Source organism: Anomalospiza imberbis, chromosome Z, assembly GCF_031753505.1.
Source record: "Anomalospiza imberbis isolate Cuckoo-Finch-1a 21T00152 chromosome Z, ASM3175350v1, whole genome shotgun sequence".
NCBI classification, from domain to species: domain Eukaryota; kingdom Metazoa; phylum Chordata; class Aves; order Passeriformes; family Viduidae; genus Anomalospiza; species Anomalospiza imberbis.
In genome coordinates, this window is record NC_089721.1 from 24702331 (window position 1) to 24712746 (window position 10416).

Sequence of the window (10416 nt, forward strand, 5' to 3'; positions counted from 1 at the left end):
CACAACGGTGTCGCCACGCGTCGTTTGGTACAACTTACATCCCTAACAAATGACACCAACGAAAGAGGCGCTAGCTACACTGGGAGTTCCCCAGGGTAGCTCTGCTGTAGGTGGCCGGGACGCCCGGATAAAGTAGTCTGGCGTTAGCACAAAGTGTCTGAAATGCCCCCTTTGCTGAGAAGAGCAGCGGTGTTCATCCGGCAGCAAGCTCCGCGGTCCCGCGCGGTGGCACTGCCACCAGCTCACACTGGCAGCGCTGCGCGGAGCGTGCGGGACTCATAGTTTAGCTCGGAGAGCTGCGCCGTCCAGCGAAACCCAGGATGGGGCTCCCCGGCCGTCACTAAGCCCGATGGGGACAGATTTTAGTGCAGCACGCCTGTCGGGGTCTTGTCAGCTACTCACAGTTCTGGACCCAGCTGCGAGTACTTTTGCTGTCTCAAAATAAAAATGTCTCAAGAAATATGACCAACAGCGACATGCCGGGAGACTCATCAAGGCATTTTTCCGCAGAGGACGGGCACTGATATTTCGGGCGGGCGAAATATCAGTGCCTCTTTTATCAGCCACAGTAACAACAAAATCTTAGCCCTTCAGCCACAATTGCCCAAAGAATGGCGATTGCAGCCTTGATTTTTGTGTTGAGGCTGTGTGGGAAACCAGCACAGACGAATTACGAGTCCTTCTTTGGCAGAGGGGCTGAAAGACCGAGACTTTCTACAATCTCGGGAGCATCTAAATATCACAGATCCCGACAATGCTGTCTTTATTCCAATCGTTCATGCAAAACTAACACTTCCTCTATCATGATAAATGCACTGTATATACCACCTTCTTTTGAAATTAATTTTACCCTTATTACAGTAACTTGAAACAGTATCAGAATTCTTGCTATGTTTCAAAAGGCAGGATTAAAGACAGCCCTTTTCTCTCTTTGTTTTGGGATGCTGATAGGTCTGTGGACACCACTGTAAAACAAAATAAGGTGTATCCTCTACAGATTATTCCAAACCTTGAACATAGTCATTGCATCTCTCCTGGCTCTCCCGTAGACCCCCTTTTGCAGGGCATGCTTACTGCAAAAGAAAATTAATTTAATTTGACTTAGTGCCCTTTCGAGTTTCAATTTCATTCATGCGATCACAAACTGTTTTGCATGGTATTGACAGTAACTTCAGGCAATTATCTGTTTGCAAAGAGCTTTGCAGAATCCTGGTAGTGGAGTCAAATCTCTCAGGCTCTGAAATGTTTCAAATTAAAAGCAGAAAAATATAAGTCAACAAAGGAAAAATATAATTATTTCTGCACAGTTCTTATGCTGTAAAATGTAGCTATCTGTAATTAACAAAAATTCATGAAGAAATTTTCAATAATATAATAAAGGAATAAAATACTTTATAAGAAATGTTCGCTTAGATCAACTGTCCTTTCCTCTGAATTGTTGGTTTATTTTGTAGAAAGGTAAAACTTCATGCGTTTTTAGTGTGAAGAAGGAACTGCAAAGGTACATTGTCCTGTACTAATCTGGAGAAAGACATTAACAACATCACATTACTACAGCATATGAAAAATCTCGCCAAATATTTGCAGATCTTTTTGGAGCATTTTGGTATCAATTGCAGCATCTACACTAGATTTCCTCAGCACACACTGTATTCAGAAAGTTTTTTAGATATTTTAGAGATATTTTTATTTAGATATTCCACAAGTTTGAATCAAAGTTATGCTGTATATGAAAGATGACAGACACCCATCATTGGTCAGTGCCATCATTGACTATAATTTCCTTACAGCTTTAATAGGTACTTTGAAGGTCATAGTGTCTCTGGAGAGGGATGAATATGAGGAATTCAGATATATTTCAGCAGTAAGATTAGATATTTGGTGTTCCATGGGATTTGGCTTTTTGTTCGTGAAGCCTCAAAAGAGAAAAAAAAAAGTCTAACTGCTCAGAGAGATTCCACAATGACAGCCAAAACCAGTGTTTGCTACAAATATATCTTGTCTTTATATGTATAATTCTGTTTCCTAAAATGAATGTAAAGATTTAGAAAAATCCGTAGTTTTCTGACGTGCTGAGCTGTCAATCAAAACAAAATTTCTGTAAGAGATTCCAGCCTCTGATCTGATTAAAAGTCTTGCATGACAAATGAAAGTAATTTGCAATCTCTTTTTTGCTTGCAGCTGCCAGGAAAATTAATCCAAAATGCCAGAGGTTTTTACTCTGGCTATGGAGTGTTGTAGATATCAGCGAACCCAATGGTAAGAATGATGATGTCTGACTTATTTCAGAAGGCTGAATGATTTCTTTATTATAATTATGCTATGATACATTAATATACTATATAAAAGAGGATACTAAAAACTACATGCTACTCTCTTTATCATATCTAACTCACAACTCGTGACCCTGCTCGCCAGAGTCCCGACACAGGTGGATCCTATTAGCCATCAGGCCCAAACAATCCACCGTGTTCCAACCAGGCATTCGCTCTAGGTAAACAATTCTCCAAACACATTCCACAAGAGAAAAACAAGGAGCAGAAATAGAAATTGTTTTCTCTTTCACTTCTCTCTGTGCACCTTTATAAAAATCCTGAGAGAGAGAGAAATGTGCTTGCCACAATGAAGTGCCATAGCTTTTTCAAGAATAAAAAGAGAATTGCTAGGGGATGCATCCTCCTTTTTATCCTAATTTCTCAGCCCCATCTCCTTCTCTTTTTCCCCATTGTCTTAGGTACCTGAGAGGTACAGACTTCCCAAATCACCTAATACAGACCCTCTTCTAATATGCATCCTCCCCCCTTCCCTTTTCTTTGTGTCTCTGTTCTTTTTCTCTAACTCCAGGAATTTAGCATGGCCTTGGGTGAGTAACAGTCTGCGTCAATTAGTGGAATTCCTCTGGAATTTATGGTTCCTACTATTGCTTCTTTCACCTATCAGTATCTGGCTCTATCTACCAGCAGGCCCACAGTTTGTTTGTAAAAACTCCCTCTCATTCCTTTCACAGCTTTTCACTATGTGCAATCAGTGTGTGATTGTCGAGTTGCATACTTACACAAACAATGGAGACAGACAAGGAAAACCTGAATTTTACAGTCAAAGTGTAACCAAATGCTCTGTCTGGAATTTTATACCAAAAAATAATAGTGATGGTTTCAGCATGGTTACATATTTGCAAGCAAAGACTGCATCTCATAGTTGTACTACAAGGCATAGGTGCCTAACCTTTCTGACAACAGATGCCTCACATTAAGTGAAGATGAGGGCTGCCTGCCTAAAGTGGCTGCTCCACATTCTGTCCACAAGTGGATTTTTCACACAGAACAGCACCCTACACAAGGTTGCCTAGCAGGTATAGATATGGAATATGGCATCTTTACCAAAAAAGCCCTTGCTTATTTTTTTCTTTTTTTTTTTTTTTCAAGGTGCAAAAGTGCCTAATTACAAGAGACAGAATTGAGAATGGTGATTGGTGTTTCTCTGACCTTTGCAGCTAAGTACCTAATCACCAGCAAGGGTCATCCTGTCCTTGACCTTTTGTACAGATACTTTCTCATCCCTGGACATTTAATTCTCTAGTGCCCACATCTCTTCTGCCTGAGGAAGACACATCCTGAACACATCACATGGCTCAAGGTGCCGTTCTGGGGCAGGGCACCAGAAGAGGTAGAGAGGGTAACACTGGATCTAGTTATCACATACATTTTTCAGCAAAACAATTCTACTAAGCAAAATTGACTGTATTAAGTCTAAAGCCAAAAAAGAGCTGCATCACCAAAGATGGACATACTTATAGAGGAGTACATCTAATGCTAAGAGCTTTGTGTGCAAGATGGACATTGTGCCCTGGATGGCAGCAAATGGTTGGAGCCCCATCAAATGAGTCAGGAACAGGCACTGACCTTCTGCTAACAAAGGGCACAGGGACCTGCGGTGCTAGCTGGTAGGGGTGGGGGTGGCCAGTCACCTAGAGACTCTGCAGGAGTCTCCAATGAGCAAGGAGAACACCTCAGCCAAAATATCACCATTGGACCAAGAGTCAAGTGCAAGGGGCATGAAGGGTGGCCGCATAGATTGTAAGGGTGTAAAAGCCCAGAGATACCTTAGAAACAGCACATGCTGCTACTGAGTTGCTGCATCATGATCAAAATGCTTCCAGGAACCCAGCATCTGGGACACTGCTATAGGAAACGTGGGGTCAAGATGGCAAAGGAAGCTTGTCTGACAGTGTGAGTATGGTGCGTGTAGGGATTCAAATGGGGCACACATCAGGTCACTGGAGCCACCCACTGCAAAGGGATCTCAGTCCCAGCAGTGAAAGTCTCACAGGTTGTGAATGTTCTAGAGTAGAATCTGAATGCTCAGACAGGAAATCCAGAAACTTGGAAAATGTAATAATAAAGACTTAGATAAAAGATATTATTGCTATTGCTAAGGTTTTACATAAGTCCATATTATAACATAATAACAATAAAGTTACATGCAGTGTGATTGTTTGCTATTATCTACCTAAAGGCCATAATCTAAAGTGCATGCTTTAAAGACGTAGAATACATATTTTCATCTTTATTTGTCATGTTTTGTTCTATTTCAGAGTTAGTTGTTTTTATATCTGAAAATTTACTATCCTCAAACTCATTAATTGTCATTTCAGTTTTGAGTCTAACAAGCTAAATAGAACACAGGTATTTTTCCTGCTTTCTCTTGAATCCTTGCTCCCTATCCTTTTACAATTCCAGTCTTATGTGTGATAAAAGCTATGCTTTGTTGTAATAAGCAGGATTTTATCTGGCTGTAGGTTGTACCATGTTTCATTATTTTGGTCCTTTAACTCTCATAGAGAACCTTTTCTTGTTTCTACACTAAGATATTAATGCTTTAATACATTGAATTGGGTTTGCAAGGGCAAACTTTGGAGGGAGGAGGGCTACAGAGATGGCTTCTGTGAGAAGCTGCTGGAAGCTTCTTCCATGTCCAGCAGAGATAATCCCTGGTGGCTCCAATACGGATGTGTCGCTGGCCAAGGCTGGGCCAGTCAGAAATGGCAGTAAGACTGCTGTGATAACAGATTTAACATGAAAGGAAAAAAAGATATTATGCAGATGTAATTGTGGCCAGAGAAGAGTAGGGTGAGAACAAGTGAGAGGAACAGCTCTGCAGCACCAAGGTCAGTGGAGAAGGAGGAGGAGCGTAGTGGTGTAAGCTTAACGTGTTTCTTGTCATAAGTTTAAAATTATTTGTTCCATTTCACCCCCTATGTATGCTTGGTTCCTCCCAAGGTGCACCCTCCCATCTCCTTGTCAGTCTCCCCACAAGACAAGCCCTTTAATCCAGATCCTTCCCTGCCAGTCCTGAAGGCACTGCCCTCCTCCCTTGTCTATCAATGTAACCCCACCTTTGCCTCCACAACCTTCCATGGCCATCTTACTTCCCCCAAAGACCCATTGGTGTATTTTGTCCACACACCTCCCATGTTGTTTAAATGAAATCCCCACCTTATACTCCTCCCCTGTTGTCCTACTATTGGTTAAAAATTGTATCCTTGTACCCTCCCCCATAGTTAAGCTGTTGTAACCCTGTTTGAGCTGTTAGTTATTCCTGGATCATGTCGGACATTAAAACCTCTTGGGAACTCACACAAGTGATCCCTCCCTTTCCTTTGTTCTGGATTCCTCAACTAGGGATAACACCAGTAACCGCACAGAGCAGCCTGCTGCTTCTGGGAGCCAAGCAGCCTTGCTTACACCACTACCCAGACCAGCCTAAGGAGTGGGTAGGGGGTGGCCTCTCTTGGTAAGAGGCCAAGAGGTAGGGTTAGCCGTGTTAATTTCCAAGTGGCCAACTGTGTCAGAAGAGGAGCTGCTTAAGGCATTAGAGCTGAGGTTCTCCTGCAGCCCATGGTGCAAACTATAGTGAGGCAGCTGTGCCCCTGCAGCCCATGGAGGTCCATGGGGATGCAGAGATCCAACTGCAGCCCATGGAGGAGACCCATGCTGGAGCAGGTGTGTTATTAATAAATTGGAGGTTTGACCATTTGTTTGTATGTTTAACCATTTGCCTGTTTATTCCACAGTTTGAAAGTTCGCTTGCGCATTGAAAGTTAGCTTGCGCATATATTCACTAATTCTACCCCTGTTCGTATCTTCCCTACATAATGTATTTGCCCCTATGCCCAGTCCACACCCCAGTTGTACTCCTCTAGTTTCGGTATTTCTCCCTGATGTTAACGCCTTTGTTAGAACCCTTTGTACCTAGTAGTCTAAACCCTTTTTGTCCCCTTCATGGTGTCGGGTAGTTCAGCCGCTGCTCCCCAAGACGACTTCCTCATTCCCAGAAGGCCTAGTGCATATTAATCACTGGACCTCAGCAGTGGACCTAAACTGGACTTAGACGACAAACTAAAGACTGCACAACAACCCACACCTACCTGCTAAGAAAGTCTCAGAGAACCAGAAATAGCCTTCAACACCTCTGGAGCCAGTCGCCTTGACAAAAGAGAGGTCCGAATGAAGTAACCCCTTAGAACAGCGAGCTATAAGCTGAGTCTTTGGACGTATCCTCCAAAGGTGGAGACTCTGATCCTGCCATAATCAATCGACAGGATCATCTACCCCTCCTCTGGGACGCTGACTCGCCTGGGAGTAGCGGTGGCATCACTAACCCCGAACCCCTACCCCCTTAGGCTATCTTTTCAATAAAGGCTTTATCAAGAAAGGAGCACAAGGTCTCCTGGCCAGTTTATTTACTTCAGGTGGATGCACAGAGGAGCGGGTGAACCCAAGGGAGGCCCCATGCTGAAGCAGCTTGTCATTGAGGGACTCGTACCCTGTAAAAGAGTGACCCACACTGCAGCAGTTTGGGGAGGACTGTTGCCCATGGGATGCAGTCACATTGCAGCAGTTCACTGAGAGCTGCTGCTCATGAGATGGACTCATGCTGGAGAAGTTGATGGAGAACTGTCTCCCATGGGAGGGACCCCAGAGTGCAGCAGGGAAACAGCTCCCCTCCCTGAGCAGCAGGAGAAGCCTTGGGTGATGAACTGCCATAACCCCCATTCCCTGTCTCCCTGCACTGCTGGGGTACGAGGCAGAGCTGGAAGGAAGGAGGGGTGGCAAGAAGCTGTTTTTAAGGGGTTATTTTACTTCTCATTATCCTGCTCTGGTTTTGTTAGTAATAAATTTACTTCATATTTCTAAGTTGAGACTGCTTTACCCATGATGGTATTTGGTGAGTGATCTTTCCCAGTCCTTATCTCAACCTATGAACCTTTTGTTAAAATTTCTTTCCTTTGTCCAGCTGCAGAGGGAAGTGATCGAGGCTTTGGAATCTAGCCAGGATCAAACCACGACACACATTAAGATAGTATTTCACATTAAGCATAGTATTTCATCAAAATACTATGAAAAGGAAACATATTTAATATTGCTAAGACACTACAGTTCAGATGATTACTTTAGAACCGGTTTTACGTGTTACATGAACTTTTAAAATAATATATCACAATACCTATGACTGTGTACTGAAAAGCAGTGTGTTTTAAGCCCTCTAGGCCAGGTATATTCTATATACACATTTTCTCTTCCAGTGGCAGGATCTGGAGAAAAAGTTCACTTCTCTTAGGTTATGGCTATTAAAACATTAAGCACTATTGTTCAGAACAGCTAAAATATCAGATGTGGCATCAACTAACTTCTTCCTTCTCTTGTGCTGCCTCTATTAACAAAATTATATTAGTTGGCATTAGAAAAATATACAAGATCCACGTAAATAAGTTAATCTGCTGCCAGGCCCTTGAAAGTCATCACAAAACATAATGTGTACATTGGGGCAGCATAGGTTAAATATGGAGATATTCAGTTGTTCACAATGCACTGCACCATTCCCAATATCTACTGTTCTGTATACCAGCTCATAATGTTAATTCCATCCATCACTGGAGTTCTTTAGCAGCTACATGTACTATCTGAAGCATTTGGCTTCAGATTTTGAAGTAGTTTTGGAAAGTTATGAAGAGTATTTGCAGTTTGGTTTTGGGGTGCAATTATTGCAACATAAATAAATTTTTCCCTTTTTTTACATCTTAAAGTAGGTTTTAACATATTTTTCTTTATTACTACTCCTCTACATCATTATAATACCAGAACTATTTACCTATTTTTTAGCGTCAAAGGTTTTTAAGGGGGTCAGATACAAGCATGTGGAAACCTATTGGCTCATTTTGGAAATAAATGCTACAAGCTGCAGTATTCTTTCTGGCCTGGTAATCAAGGCCTGACCTGGCATAGTAATGGTAGGCCTTTGACATATAACACTGACTTTGAGAAGCTGGGGTAGTGTAACAATGACAAGAATTTGCCTAAGCAAGCATTTGAGGAATTTTAGTTACTTTAAAAGAGTAGTCGAAGCAAACTCACCTATAATGCATAATGAAAGGGCTGCTGATCTCAGGATAGATAAGGAATGCTGCAGCCCCGTATTACAGCCTCTGCAATGGAAGAACTGCTAGGCCTTTCCCATTATCCAAAAGGGCATTAAGTAATAGCCATGTGCTGCAAACCTGCTCTTCCCTGCACTTTCCTATTCCTGTCAGTCTTGATGTTTGTTATTCTTACAAGGCAGCAGCCTGCAGCATACGAACTGTGAACAAAATAGACCTGAGGAAAAAAACTTCACCATTTTTACAGCTTAGTGGCTTCTCTGTGCTCCTAGTACTGGCCTCAAAATTTAGCTACTAATATAATAAATGCAAGTTATGTTCTCAGACTGGAGTAGCTTCATTTTGAGGGGAAACTTCTCATGTTTTAGTTCTCTACCACACTCAACATAATGAAGCTGTTCCTCATGTTGAGGTGAAGCTTCTTATGTTTCATTTAGGGCCACTGCTCCTCATGCTATCACTGGGTACTTCTGAATAGTGTGAAAAATGCATATTTTATGACTGGCTTTTCGCAAATATTAAATTGAATACTATATGTATTATGTTATATTGATTAGAAGTGCTCTATTAACATTTTAATAGTATGGCAAATGTAGTTTTGTAGTTAAAATAGAAACTATGTATGTGGGTTTTTTTTTACTTTACTAGCTCAAGCAAGAGATGAGATAATGAAGAAACTCTTCGCACAGAGATGGCAGTGATGGGGGCCCATAAAGAATTACTGCTTCCTTATCGGAAAAGACAAACATTCTTCCACCTTCTCTCAGTCTTTATGGAACCACCAGGATTAAGGGGAAGAAGTTGACAAAAACCAGAAAAGTTCTTAATTTGCAAGGAATTTATACATCATGTATGAGATATATGAATATGCAACAGGCTATTGCTTTTAAAGATTATTCCTTTGTTCACAAGTCATGCTTATCGGGCTTAAGTGCCCGAGAGCATCCAGACGTCCGTAATTCTTTGCTTTTTATTGTCTTGTAATTGTCCTAACTCTAAATTTTCATTACTCTAATTGTATTACTATTTTTATAACTATTTTATTATTATTAAACTTTTAAAATTTTAAAAACCAAGTGATTGGCTTTTTTCACAATAGTCCGGCACCATCCCATTAAAATACCACCTGCCTTAAGAACCTCCAAAAATTCCCGAGTCGAGGGCCGTGACAACGTCTCCTGTATACTTCTCACAGCCCCGGGACCGGTGCATGTAGCTGAAAAGCTACGAGTGCCCTATTGCCACTAGCACGGCTGCTAGACGGGTCGTCTCCCCGGGCGGCCCCGCCAGCGCCATAACGGCCGCGCTGGCCCGACGCCGCCCGCCCTACGATACCCGTGGAGGCGGCGGCAGCTCACTGAGGAACCCTCGCAGCCCGCAAGTTCGCTCGCAGGTCTGTCCGCCGCTGAAGGCAGGGCCCTAGCAGGGGAACGGAAAGAGTTTCCTCCCGCCCCAGGAAAGGAAGGCACAACCCGCCACCAGGCGACCGCTTTAAGCCGCCGGGCGCGCCAACTCCGCTACGCCGCCACGGGATTGGCCCGCGCAGCCCGCCCACAGCAGCAGCGCGCCAAACCTGCCCGGGCGCACCACCCCTGCCTCCCACCGCCCCCGCCGCGGCGGGCCAATCAACGCCTCCTCCGGGGCCGTCGGCCCGGCTTCTGCCCAATAGAATGGCAGCAACCGCAAGGCCTTGCCCTCAGGCCCCGCCCCCGGAGGCGCGGCCGCCGTCTTTCCCGCCCAGCGGTTGGCCGGCGGGAACAGACTCCCCGTGACACTTGCGCCGGGCCGGGTGATTGGCTGTGTTCGGGCGCGAAACGTAACGCGGGAAAACCTGGGGCTCGGCCCGGGCTGCGAGCGCGGAGGTATCGCGGCGGCGGCGGCGGCTCCTCCTCGGGCATCGCCGGGACCAGGGCTGCCAGCGGGGCCGGCTTCGCTTCGGAAAGGTACGGGGATGCTGTGACTGCTTCGCTCCGGCCGCT